Here is a 15040-nt window from a genome sequence, read left to right on the forward strand (position 1 = left end):
CACTAAACCCTCTCAAACTCTCCCTCATGCCATCCTTCACCTACCCTGATACACCTTTGCAGTCCTGAGCCACAGTGTAAGCTGCCACTCTGTTCTCCCCTCCATTGTGTCACAGAGTTCAATGGGGAAAACTGCTTACCTCAGCCACAAGTGCACAAAGCTGAATGCTGCACATTCTCTTTAAACAAATATGAACCTGATATCATGAGATTCTTGTATGCCACTGACTTTATCATGATAGTAAGATGTAATGACAAAACGTTTTCATATAATGGTATTCAAGACATTACAGTACATTACAAGTTGGAAATTGCTACCCAACAGGAGGCCTGCCACATCACAAATATGCTGCTGCGTTAATGTCAAAAACTGAACTTGCCACTGGGAAAGCAAAATTTCATGTCCCAAGAATTAAGTCACCCTGAAATGACACGTGGCTTGCTTCTGCAGGCCCTATAAAATATTAACTTATTGTTTGCCCCTTTTCTTTGATATGACCATAGTCGCTAAAGCTCCCATCATCATTAAATGACTGTATCCTGCTGGATCCTTTGCTACCCTTTCTCACTATCTACAACTCTACCAATTTTCGTGGCATTTTCGAGCTTACTAATCAGTACAATGACATTGTCATCCAAATCATTCATACATATTACACAGAGGTCCAAGCACTAATCCTTGCATTTTGATCTCTGGACCCAGCCTGCCATGAGGGACCTTGTCAAATGTTTCAGTAAAGTCCATGTAGACAACACCCACTGCCTTACTCTCATTAATCATCTGCGTCACCTCCTCAAAAAACTCAACTAAGTTTATGTGACAAGACCTCCCCAATTGAAAAAACATGCTGAGTGTCCCTAATAATCAATTCTTCTACAAGTGCAAGTAAATCCTGTCCCAAAGAACCTTCGCCAAAAATTGCCCAATCACTGTTGTAAGGCTCACCAACTATAGTTTCCTTGATTATCTCTGTTGCCCTTCTTGAACAAAGGATCAACGTTAGGTATTCTCCAATCTTCTGGGACCTTGCCTGTGGTTAAAGAGGATACAATGATCTCTGTCCAGGCCCCAGCAATCTCCCCCCTTGCTGCCTTTAATATCTTGGGATAGATCCCATCAGACCTTGAGAACTTATCTAACTTAATGGTTTTCAATATACCCACTCAATACGTCCTCCTTCTTAATATTGCCATGTCCCAGAGTATCAACAAAACTCTCTCTAAACTTACTATCATCCATGTCTTTCTCTTTGGTGAATACCAATGCAAAGTACTCATTAAGGGGCCTCTTTTGCCACCATGTATAAGTTCCCGCCTTTGTCTTTAAATGGACCTATCCATCCCCTAGTTACCCTCCTGCTCATAATGAATGCATACTTTTGTGTCTACTTTAAACTATCCCAAAAGATACCTGTCACCCCAAATGATACCTGAACCCACCTTTATGAGATGTTCTGGGACCAAATCCTCAAAAATATCTAAGCTTTCCAAAGACATATCCTGATATTCCAATCAAATTTACTGAAACACACCTATTCTGACCTGATCTACTCTGTGCACTGTGGGTTTCTAAACCTATTCCTGTGAAAATCAGAAATGATACCTTTGGGCAGACTTACCCTTTTCAGGGATTTTCTTCATTTTGCTATGGTGAAAATCTGGGCCCTATTAACTGGGTCCTGGGTCAAACCGTCCAGCGAAACCCCCTCCCATCCTGATATTTTTCAAAAATCTGCAGCTTGTATTCCAACTCAATAACTCTATGTTGAAGTAACTTGAGTAGCAGGCACTTGCTAAGATGCCTTTGCTTGGTACATTGCTTTGGACGAACTTGTACAAGCTGCTGAGGCAGCATTTCTCCTGATTAAAAAGCCCATGGACTATTGCCTTTCTATCATGGAGATCTTAGACAACAGCACATGGGAGAGGCTGGATCAGCCGTGATCCCTTCATGAGTTGACTCGTACCCTTGAGTCCTTAGAGAAGAGTAGAACTCCTAGAAATGGTGGCTTACCAGCTGAGTTGGAGATTTGTTTGGCCAGGATATGCTGGAGGTGTACAACAGTATGCTTCTGCCAAGTAAAACGTGTGTGAGTCGGTGAGGAAAGGTATCATCACCCTCATCCACAAGCAGAAGGGGGAGAGGGAGACAATTAGAAATTGGTGAACACTTTCATGGCAGAGTACAGATGTCACAATTCTGACTAAGGTCTTCAGTAACTGAGCCAGGTCTGCTTGGGATCAGTGATTCACCCTGACCAAATCTGTGCTGTACTGGTCAGGATGCTCTCAGAGCCTTGCGCTCCTTAGGGATATGATTGTGCAGGACAAGGGAGAGTAAAGGCCTGCCTCATCAGCCTGGACCTGGAGAAGGCTTTTGACAAGATATTGCACAGCTCCATGTGGGACAAGATCTCCAGAAAGGACTTTGGGGATGGAATCCCAAATTGGATCTGACTGGTCTACACCCATTGTCAGCGCAGCCGCAATCGGCAGATGAGAATCAGAAAACTTCCTGATCAGAGTCGGCAGCCCACTCTCTCCTGCCTTGTTTGTCTGTTTATAGACCGTTTAGCTGAGTCCATCAGGTAGAATGCGAGTCTGGGAAGGGTGACTGTTCCAGGCAATGAAGGCCTGCAGGTCAAAGCCTCCTTGTACCTAACTAACGACTCAGTTTTCTGCTCGAATCCACTGTCAGTCAGTGCACAGACACATAGGCATCTGCAACCAGTTCGAACTGGCCCCAGCAGTCAAGGCAAATCCAAGGCAAGAACGAGGCCATGTCCTTTGGGAACTGGACTGACTGAAACTTTATTCCCTTTATCACCAGGACAGATTATTTGAAGATCCTGGGAATCTGGTTCAGGGGTTTGAGATATGCCTAAAAACTTGGAATGAGCTTATTGCCAACGTGAGGCAAATTGTAGCACCGCTCCCTCTCCATTGTGGGTAAAAACCTGATTGTCAGGTGTGAGAGTCTCTTGCTATTGTTGTATGTGATGCAGGTCTGGCACAATCCCAAACCTCTGCCAGTGCAGTCACCTGAGCCATCTTCCATTCAATTCAGAGTCAGAGATGGACACTATGATGGCCAGAGATGAATGTAGAAATGAAAGAATATGCAGGATGAACACGTGGCTTGAGGGATGGTATAGGAGGGAGGGGGTTCAGATTTGTTGGCCATTGGGACCGGTTCTGGGGAAGGTGGGACTGTTACAAATTGGATGGTCTACATCTGAACCAGACTGGAACTAATGTCCTTGGAGGTGTTTTAGCTACTGCTGTTGAGGAGGTTTTAAACTCATGTGGCAGGGGGTTGGGAACCGGAAGAGGACAAGTAGACAGTGAGGTGGAAACTGGCGTCTGTAAGAATCATGAAGTTAGCATTAATAAGGGGAAGAGTAGGCAGAGAGCAGATGAATGCAGAAGAACTGGTGGCTGAAGTGCATATACTTTAATGCAAGTAGTATAGTGGGTAAGGCAGATGAACTTAGGACTTAGAGTCATAGAGTCATAGAGGTGCACAGCGTGGAAACAGACCCTTCGGTCCAATCCATCCATGCCGACCAGATATCCTGACCCAATCTAGTCCCATCTGTGAGCACATGGCACATATCCCTCCAAACCCTTCCTATTCATATACCCATCCAAATATCTCTTAAATGTTGCAATTGGTACCAGCCTCCACCACTTCCTCTGGCAGCTTATTCCATACACACACCACCCTCTTTGTGAAAAAGTTGCCCCTTAGGTCTCTTTTATATCTTTCCCCTTTCACCCTAAACCTATGACCTCTAGTTCTGGTCTCCCCAACCCCAGGGAAAAGACTTTGTCTATTTATCCTATCCATGCCCCTCATAATTTTGTAAGCCTCTATAAGGTCACCCCTCAGCCTCCAACGCTCCAGGGAAAACAGCCCCAGCCTGTTCAGCCTCTCCCTGTAGCTCAGATCCTCCAACCCTGGCAGCATCCTTGTAAATCATTCCTGAACCCTTTCAAGTTTCACAACGCCTTTCCGATAGAAAGAACACCAGAATTGCACACAATATTCCAACAGTGGCCTAACCAATGTCCTGTACAGCCGCAACATGACTTCACAACTCCTGTACTCAACACTCTGACCAAAAAAAGAAAGCATATCAAATGCCTTCTTCACTATCCTATCTACCTGCGACTCCACTTTCAAGGAGCTGTGATCCTGCACTCCAAGGTCTCTTTGTTCAGCAACACTCCCTAGGACCTTACCATTAAGTGTATAAGTCCTGCTAAGATTTCCTTTCCCAAAATGCAGCACCTTGCATTTATCTGAATTGAACTCCATCTGCCACTTCTCAGCCCATTGGCCCATTTGATCCAGATCCTGTTGTAATCTGAGGTAACCCTCTTCACTGTCCACTACACCTCCAATTTTGGTGTCATCTGCAAACTTACTAACTGTACCTCTTACGCTCGCATTCAAATCATTTGTGTAACTGACAAAAAGTAGAGGACCCAGCACTGATCCTTGTGGCACTCCACTGGTCACAGGCCTCCAGTCTGAAAAACAACCCTCTACCACCACCCTCTGTCTTCTACCTTTGAGCCAGTTCTGTATCCAAATGGCTAGTTCTCCCTGTATTCCATGAGATCTAACCTTGCTAACAAGTCTACCATGGGGAACCGTGTCGAACTGAAGTCCATATAGATAACATCCACCGTTCTGCCCTCATCAATCCTCTTTGTTACTTCCTCAAAAAACTCAATCAAGTTTATGAGGTGTGATTTCCCACGCACAAAGCCATGTTGACTATCCCTAATCAGTCCTTGCCTTTCCAAATACATGGACATCCTGTCCTTCAGGATTCCCTCCAACAACTTGCCCACCATCGACGTCAGGCTCACCGGTCTATAGTTCCCTGGCTTGTCCTTACCACCCTTCTTAAACAGTGGCACCACGTTAGCCAACCTCCAGTCTTCCGGCACCTCACCTGTGACTATCAATGACACAAATATCTCAGCAAGAGGCCCAGCAATCACTTCTTGAATTGGTGCCTGGGAGTATAATGTTATTGGAATCACAGAGACTTAATTGAAGGACGGACATGATAGACAACTAAATGTTCCAGAATATAGACACTCTAGACAGGACAGGAAGCGATGTAAAAGGGAGAGAGGAGTTGCATTGCTGGTCAGGGATGATAGCACGGCTGTGTTAAAGGAGGACACTATGGAGGGCTTGAGTAGTGAGGCATTGTGTGTGGAGCTGAGAAATAACAAGGGTGCAGTTACATTGATGGGGCTGTATTACAGGCCTCCCGACAGTGAGCGTGAGATAGAAGAACAAATAGGTCAACAGATTATGGAAAGATGTAGAGTCAACAGGGTGTGGTGATGGGAAATTTTAATTTTCCCAACATTGACTGGGGTACTCTAGTGTCAGAGGTATGGATGGGGTAGAGTTTGTAAGAAGCGCCCAGGAGAGTTTTCTAGGGCAGTATGTCAATAGTCCGATAAGGGAAGGAGTGATATTGGATCTGGTGTTGGGGAATGAGCCAGGCCAGGTGGTAAAAGTTGCAGGGTGGGGGATTTCTTTGGGAACACTGACCACAATTCTATAAGTTTTAGAATAATCGTAGACAAAGATGAGTGGTCCTAAGGGAAGAATACCAAACTGGGCCAAGGCCAATTATACCAAAATTAGGCAGGAGCTGGGAAATGTGGATTGGACACAGCTATTTGAAGGGAAGTCTACATTTGATATGTGAGAGCCTTTCAATGATAGGTTAAAGATAGTGCAGGATAGGCATGTCCCATTGAAAGCAAAGGATAGGAAAGGCAAGATTTGTGAACTGTGCATAACAGGAGAAATTGTACGACTAGCCAAGAGGAAAAGGGAAGCGTACATAAGGTCCAGGCAGCTAAGAACAGAACAGGCCCTGGATGAATATCAGGAGAGTAGGACAGTCTTACATGATGAATCAAGTGGGCTAAAAGGGGTCATGAGATATCTTTAGTGAGCAGAATTAAGGAGAAAAGTATTTTATTCTTATATAAGAAGCACGTGGGTAACTAGAGAAAGGATTGGTCCACTAAAGGATAAGTAAAGAAGGCTGTGTGTCAAACCTGAGAGAATGGGTGAGATTCTGAATGATTATTTTGCATCAGTATTCACTGAGAAGAGGTACATGATAAATGTTAAGATTAGAGATAGAAGTTTGATTACTCTAGATCACGTTGACATAAGTAGGGAAGATGCGTTGGGAAGGCTAGAGGTTATTAAGGTGGATAAATCCCCAGACCGGATGGGATCTATCCCAGGTTGCTAAAGGAGGCAAGAGAAGAAGTAGCTGGGGCCCTGACAGATATCTTTGTAGCATCCTTAAACACAGGTGAGGTGCTGGAGGGTTGCTCATGTTGTCTGTCTGTACAAGAAGAGTAGTACGGAAATTCCGGGTAACTACAGCGCAGTGAGCATGACATCAGTGGTGGGAAAGTTGCTGGAGAAGGTACTGAGGGATAAAATCTCTTTATATTTGGAAAGGAATGGGCTTATCAGTGATAGGCAACATGGTTTTGTGCGGGAGAGATTGTGCCTTACCAACTTAATAGAGTTCTTTGAGGAAGTGACCAAGTTGATAGATGAAGGAAGGTCTGTAGATGCCATATCCATGGACTTTAGTAAGGCGTTGATAAAGTTCCCCATGGTAAACAAATGGAAAAAGTGAAGTCACATGGTGTGCAGGGTGTTCTAGCTAGGTAAATAAAGAACTGGTTGAACCACAGGAGACAGAGAGTAGTAGTTGAAGGGAGTTTCTCGAAATGGAAAAAGGTGACCAGTGGTGTTCCACAGGGATCAGTGCTGGGACCACTGTTGTTTGTGATTTACATAATGATCTGGAAGAGGGTATTGTTGGTTTGATCAGCGAGTTTGCAGACGACATGAAGATTGGTGGAGTAGCAGAAAGCATAGGGGATTATCAAAGAATACAGGAGAATATAGATAGACTGGAGAGTTGGGCGGAGAAGTAGCAGATGGAGTTCAATCCAGGCAGATGTGAGGCGATGCATTTTGGGAAGTCTAATTCTAGAGCGAATTATACAGTAAACGGAAGAGCCTTGGGTAAAGTTGATGAGCAGAGAGATCTGGGAGTTCAGGTCCATTGTACCTTGAAGGTTGCTGCACAGATGGACAGAGTGGTCAAGAAGGCATATGGTATGCTTGCCTTCATTGGACAGGGTATTGAGTATAAGAGCTGGCAGATCATGTTAAAATTGTACAAGACATTGTGTTGGCTGCATTTAGAATGCTATGTACAGTTCTGGTCGCCACATTACCAAAAGGATGTGGTTGTTTTGGAGAGGGTGCAGAGAAGGTTTACGAGGATATTGCCTGGTATAGAAGGTGTTAGCTACAAAGAGAGGTTGAGTAGGTTAGGATTGTTTTCATTAGAAAAAAAGGAGATTGAGGGGGGACCCGATTGAGGTCTACAAAAGCATAAAGGGTAGATAGAGATAAGCTTTATTTCAGGCTGAAGGATTCAATAACAAGATGTCACACTTTCAAGGTGAGAGCTGAAAAGTCTAAGGGGGATACATGTGGAAAGTACTTTACACAAGGGTGGTAGGTGCCTGGAACATGGTGCCAGCAGAGGTAGTAGAGGCAGGCTCAGTAGATTCATTTAAGATGCATCTGGACAGATGCATGAGTAGATGAGGAGCAGATGGATAAAGATGCTTAGGATTTGGACAACAGGTTTAGACAGTGGATTTGGATTGGCTCAGGCTGAAGGGCCTGTTCCTGGGCTGCAAATTTTCTTTGCGCTTTGTTCTTTGTTCTATGTACAATGCTCTGGCCAAGAGAGGGGAGAATGTGCGCAACACTGTCCTCATACTGATGCAACCTTTGTGTGCGGCTTCATCAAGCTTTGCATAGTCCCTCAGTACACAAACACCAAGGGTCACTATGTACTGAAGGTTCTACTGTCTCTGTGTTGTGAAGGACCATTCCATATCACGTGTTCGTTGTGGAAAAATTTTCAAAAAAACAATTGTAACAAATCCATCAGGCTGTGGTCAGTATGTAATGTCCTTGAGACCCTGTGGGAAAAGGAGAAGATGGCTTCTGTCTTGTGGTTTCCTGAGCAGACTGCCAAAGTCATTTCATGGATGTCCAATCTCTATGCTGCCCACAAAAGTGCCTGTGCCGGTGAGGAGACTATCATACATTTCCTTCTGGAATGTGTCTTTGCAAAAAATATCTGGAGACAGATGCAACATTTTGGTCAAAGTTCATCCCGAGCAGCTCCGTGATGCAGGACTCTGTGTACTATGGGCTTTTTGCCAGGACGCACACTGAGACAAACATCGATTGCACCTGGAAGACCATCAACCCGCTGGAAGATGTTCTTTGATCTGCCCATAACTTGTGCTCTTCCAATGTGAAGAGTTGACCTCAACTGAGTGTTGCAAACCTACATATTCCAAGGTTCAGGTTTAGTGCTGAGGGACGTACTAAAGCTTGGGACAGACACAATGAGGAGACACCACTGTCTAATGTTTTTCTGCCCAAGTATAATGAAAATCCATTCAGTTGTCAGACCCTTTTGGTGCCTCCAAATGAATATAAATAGTTTGTTGCATAAGTAGAAAAGGCCTTTTTTTGCAACTGTATAGAAGCTCTGAGAAATATTTTGTTTCTGTTTTCTGCAAAGATATGCAGAACTGACTTAAAACATTTGTATGTACTTATAGGTGATTTTATGAATAAAGTTTATTTTTGAAATAAAAAGAACCATTTCTGTGTAACTCTATAATATACTCAATTAATTAAAGCTTAAAGCTATTAATTCACTGTTTGTTTTTAATGTTTTGAAATCTAATTAGTTAATTAAATTAAATTAAATCATTGATTTAATAAGTAATTTATTGAGGTTCTTTATTTTAAATGCTTACTCCTCAAGCTTACACAACCCACCACAAGACTTGAAAGCAGCGCTCCCCCAAGCATTGAATTCAAGCTCTGACTAATCTGAGGGGAACGTAAATTGAGAGACAGCTTGTAAGAGAGAGTTGGAAGAACATTTTCACTTTCTTTTGTCCTTGAGCAAATAGATTTAGTGATAAAATTGTTAGAGTGGTTTTGATTTGTTTTCATTGACTCTTTATTATGTAGCACCCAGATCTTTAAACTGTGAACATTTATCAACTGGAACTTCCTAATACATAGCAAGAAAATCCCTGATGGAATTTGATGAACTTTGTACATAGAAATGGAAGGAACTTGTTTTTAACGCAGCAGCTTTCAACTGGAACGGTAATAACAACTTGCATTTATCTGGCACTCTTAACACATTAAAACACTTCACAGGAGCGGTTTCAAACTAAACTTGGTACTAACTCCATCTGATGCAATTAGTGCAGATGACTAAGAACTAAAACGTAAGTTTTAAGGAACATTTTAAAGGAGATGAGAGAGATAGAGAACATTAGAATTTGGGGTGGGAATCCCAAGTAGTAAATGCATGACTACATACCCTGAGATTCCCAGAGAACTTTACAACAATCAATTTTTTTTGAGAATGAATGGCACAGATAAATATGGAAGTTAATTCAGACACAGTCACTTCTCATTAATAACAATGAAGTGAATGGCCAGATTATTTGTTTCATTGATGGAAGGATAAATATTGGACAGAATGTTGGGACATTTTATTTTCATAATGCAACAGGATATTTCCCATCTTGATATTTTAACCCCTCATTTGAAAACAGCTTTTTCAACATTGAAGCACTCCTTCAATATTACATTGAAATGTCAGCGAGTTTATATTCTTGCCGTTGTGTGATACTTTACGTAAAGGGCTGCAAAAATCATTTCTGTAGTGGTCACAGCTTTGGTGCTATGGGGGTGCTGTTTTGGTTTTAAAATGGTAACGGTGCTGCTCATTCTCACATCTGGCATGGCTCAAGCTAAGCTCTATCTCAATGTTGGCATGGGCTTATGTGGAGTTGGCAGATTGCGATTATGGTTACCATCTAAATGCTGATATTGAGGCATTTTTTGACCTTGCCATTATTTCCTCTGAAAACATCCAACTAAACATGTGTTCATAAGCAGCAACACTACTTACTGAGCTGGTTGTATCCTAAAGGATATTATTACCAGACCTCGTCTGCGGCAGATGGTGAGGGAGCCAACAAGATGGAAAAATATGGTTGACCTCATCCTCACCAATCTACTTGTTGAAGATTCTTCTGTCCATGACAGTATTGGCAAGAGTGACCACTTGACAATCCTCATTGAGACTAACTCTGGTCTTCATATTGAGAAAAACCTCCAAGGTAGCATATGGCACTATCCCTGGGTTAAATGGGACAGACTTTGAACAGATATAGCAACTCAAGACTGGGCATCCATGAGGCACTGTAGGTCATCAACAGAAGCAGAATTTTACTCCAGCACACTCTACAACCTCATGGTCTAGCATGTTCCCCATTCATCCATTACCATCAAGCCAGAGGATCAACCCTGGTTCAATGTAAAGTGCTGAGGGCATGTTAGGATCAGCACAAGGCATACCTGAAAATGAGGTGTCAACCTGGTGAAGTTATGAAACAGGACTACATGCATGCCAAACAGCATAAGTAGCAAGGGATAATTAGATCTGTTTGGTTGCATAATGAATAGATCCGATCTAAGCTCTGTAGTCCTGCCACATCCAATCAGGAATGTTGTTGGACAAATAAATAACTCCCTGGAGAAGAAGGCTCCACAAACATTTGCAATAACGGGGAAGACAAGCATATCAGTGCAAATAATAAGGTTGAAGCATTCACAGCAATCTTCACCAGAAGTGCAGAGTGGATGATCCACCTTGTCCTCTTTCAGAATTTCCAATATCACAGATACCAGTCTCCAGCCAATTTGATTCACTCCACAACTTACCAAGAAACAGTTGGAGGCACTGGATACTGCAAATGTTATGGGTCATGACCACATTCCTGTGCTACATAACTTGCGGATCCCCTAAACTAGTTGTTCCATTATAGCTATAACACTTGCATCTCCCCAACAATGTGGAAAATTGTGTGGTATAATCTGTACACAAAAAGCAGGACCAATCTAAATCCAGTCAATTACCACCCCATCAGGCTACTCTCAATTGGCAGTAAAGTGATGGAAGGTATCATCAGTGCTCAGTGATGCCCAGTTTGAGTTCCACCAGGACCATTCATCTCCTGACCTCATTACATCCTTGTTTCAAACATGAGTTTCAAAAAGGAGTTAAATTCCAGAGATAAGGTGAGACTAACATCAAGGCTGCATTCAACTGAGTGTGGCATGAAGGAGCCCTAGTAAAACTGGTTCAATGAATATCAAGTGGAAAACTTTCCACTAAATAGAATCATATCAGTCACAACAGAAGACGATTGGAGTTGTTGGAGGTCAGTCATCTCAGTCCCAGGACATCTCTGCAGAAGTTCCTCTGGGTAGTAAGCTAGAGCCAACCATCTTCAGCTCCTTCATCAATGACCTTCCCTCCATCACAGGGTCATAAGTTGTTATGTTCACTAATGATTGCACAATGTTCAGCAGCATCATTTGCAGGCCCTCAGATACTGAAGCAGACCATTTCTAAATGTGCGAAAGTGTGACTCCCCAAATGTGGGCAATATCTAGGTATTGACTCTCAGATGGTAAATAATATTCATGCCAAGCAATCATTCCCTCCAACAAGAAAGAATCTCACCATCACCCTTGACATTCAAAGGTATTACCATCCCCCACTATTAGTATATTGGGAGGTTACCATTCATTAGAAACTGTACTTGACTAGTCAATATAAGTGCTGTGGCTACAGGGGCAGGTCAGTGGCTTGGAATACTGCAGTCAGTAACTCACCCAAAGACTGTCCATTACCTACAAGGCACATGTCAGGAGTGTGATGGAAATCCCCACTTGCCTGAATCTCTGCATTCAAGACGTTTGACACCATTGAGGAGAAAGCAGCCCACATGAATGGCATCATATTGTGATCAATGTACAATGTTTAGCACCATTCGTAACTGCTTAGATCCATGTTCAAATGCAACAAGGTCTGAGCAATATCCAAACTTAGGCTGACAAGTGGCAAGTAACATTTGGCCTACATAAATATCAGACAATGACCATCTCCAGTAAGAGACCATCTAACCACTGCCCTTGGCATTCATTGACGTTATCATCACTGGGTTCCCACACTATCAACATCCTTAGGGTTACCATTGACCAGAACTTCAACTGGACTCATCACATAAACACAATGGCTGCAAGAGCAGGTCAGAGGCTAGGAATACTGTGGCGAGTAGCTCCCTACCTGACTCGCCAAAGCCTGTCCATCATTTAAAAGGCAAAAGTCAAGACTTTAATGAAATATTCTCCACTTGCCTGGATATGTGTTGTTCCAACAATAATTAAGAAGCTTGACACCATCCAGGACAAAGCAGTCAACTTGATTAGCACTCCATCCACAAGCATCCATTCCCTCCACAACTGATGCTCAGCAGCAACAGTGTGTACTATCTACAAGGTGCACTGCAGAAATTCACCAAGGTTCCTTATGCAGCACCTCCCAAACCTGTGACCTCTACTATCTAGATGGAGAAAGGTAACATGTACATGTGAATACCATCAGTTGCAAGTTCCCTTTCAAGCCACTCACAATCTTGACTTGGAAATAAATCGCTATTCCTGCAGTGTTGCTGGGTCAATGTCCAGGAAGTCCCTTCCTAACAACATTATGGAGATATCTATACTATAAGGACTGCAGCGATTCAAGAACACAGCTCTCCAGAACCTTCTGAAGGGCAACTAGGAATGGACTGTAACTGCTGGCCCAACTAGCAATGATTTTACCCTGTGATTGTGTACATTCTACAGTCATTATCTTCATTGTCTTATTAAAAATTGTAAACATTCTAATATGTTAATTGTAAATTATAAAAGTTTCAAAATTATATATTATATTTTCTCAAATAAAGGCTGTGAGCCGAACTGAACATGAGATGATTTTTAAGCTATGCAAAGTATCTTTCATGGTGCATGGCAATATCAATATGCAACGTCTAAATAAGACTGAACAAAGAGTAAAGTTACAAACAACACAATTAATCACAATATGAGACAGCAAACCTACAATGGGGTGAACGTAGGGGTGAAATATTATTTTATGCCATCATATGTTTTCACTGTATCCTTTACTTAACATCTTGATTTTGTTCGGAATGTTGCATACTGGCAAAATGACAATTTCTGGTTGAGATAATTGGATGACTAATCCTATATCAGTAAACTTTAATGTGTTGAGTGAGCTATGTCATACAAATCCCATGATGAATTGGTCTTCTCCGAATCTGTCCTTCCTTGACAGATTGTCATGAAAATCCGTGTAACCATTTCAAAATAGTTTATTAAAATGAATCCGTTCTGAAATGAAAGTCATTTCCTAAAAATCCTTAACATGTCAGTGCACTTAAAATATTGTCATTGTCTTAACACTGCTGGATGATGTATTTTAAAGAACTCGGAGTGTCAAATGTTTAACCTTTGAAAAGATTACAGTTACAAGAGAAGACACCCACGTATTACCAATGGCATCTAGCTGATTGATGTACATACTGTATAGTTTACATTTTAATTGGAAGTTTTTAGAGATTTTACAGAAAACATTGCTGCATGTATGAAGTTTCTCCGATAGTTATGTTTTAGAACTATCCATTTAATTTATAGGAAATTATGCAATGAAAGGGGTCACGTCCTGAATTCTGCCTTGTAACAAGCTTAGATGTTTTGGATTAAAGGGCAATTCGAGTTGCCTTACTGAGAACTCAGAGGACCACAATCATTGTTTACAGTCTTCCAATCTGAGTCAGAATCACTGTTTCTGGCCCAGCTCAGACTGAACACTGCCCACTTACCTGAGGAGTCTTTGGGCTGGAGCCTTCACAGCCAAAGAATTTCCAGAATTGCGTCCAGAAATCCACACAACCAGCAGTAGAATGGATCAGCAGAGAAACCATCCCCCTCATTTTCAGCAGTAGCAACTATATTTTGTAGTTATAGGTCCTTAAGCCACTTTGAGAGAAGCTAAGTGTCTTAAGATATGTGAGGGTATGAGATAAAAACTGGGGTGGAGTAATGGTGAGTGAAAAGAAAAGGGATATTATATGGTTTGACAAAAAAACTTTCAACTTCCTGGGGAGTCAGATACATTTAGACCTCTGCATGATGCCAAGCTGTTTACACTGCTGCTATTCCTATTAAAAGAATCGGGAATAAATGATATGAGAGTACAGATGGTACTACTGAGCAAGCACTAAGAGAGCAGTCCTGAGATAAAGCCTGATTTAATTCATGAATTGAGTCCCTGCTTATGTGTACCAAGTGACCCTGCTGCAGTCTTTAATGCTACTTACCTGCAGTGCAAGTTTGTGCCTCCAGAATGCCCTGCCAGTGTATTAGAGAGGTGCCATTATGGTTGTAAAAGTTGTTAGATGCCAGATGCTAGTGTTTGAGGGATGCATGCAGCTGATGACCAGGTTTGCGTTCTAGTATGCAACTTGGTTTTAAGCAATATGGAGGGCATTTGGAATAAACAATAAGCTGAATCCACCAGGTACCTGCTCTGGTTTTCTGAAACAGGTCAGGCAGCATTAAAGGAACAGGAGAATCGACGTTTCGGGCATAAGCCCTTCTTCAGGAATGAGGAGGGTGTGCCAAGCAGGCTAAGATAAAAGGTAGGGAGGAGGGAATTGGGGGAGGGGCATTGGGAATACGATAGGTGGAAGGAGGTTAAGGTGAGGGTGATAGGGCGGAGTGGGGGTGGGGGCGGAGAGGTCGGGAAGAAGATTGCAGGTCAAGAAGGTGGTGCTGAGTCTGAGGGTTGGGACTGAGAAAAGGTGGGGGGAGGGGAAATGGGAAAGCTGGAGAAATCTGAATTCATCCCTTGTGGTTGGAGGGTTCCTAGGCGGAAGATGAGGCGCTCTTCCTCCAGGCGTCATGTTGCCATGGTCTGGCAATGGAG

The sequence above is a fragment of the Chiloscyllium punctatum genome, chromosome 3 (genome assembly GCF_047496795.1).
Source record: "Chiloscyllium punctatum isolate Juve2018m chromosome 3, sChiPun1.3, whole genome shotgun sequence".
NCBI lineage: Eukaryota > Metazoa > Chordata > Chondrichthyes > Orectolobiformes > Hemiscylliidae > Chiloscyllium > Chiloscyllium punctatum.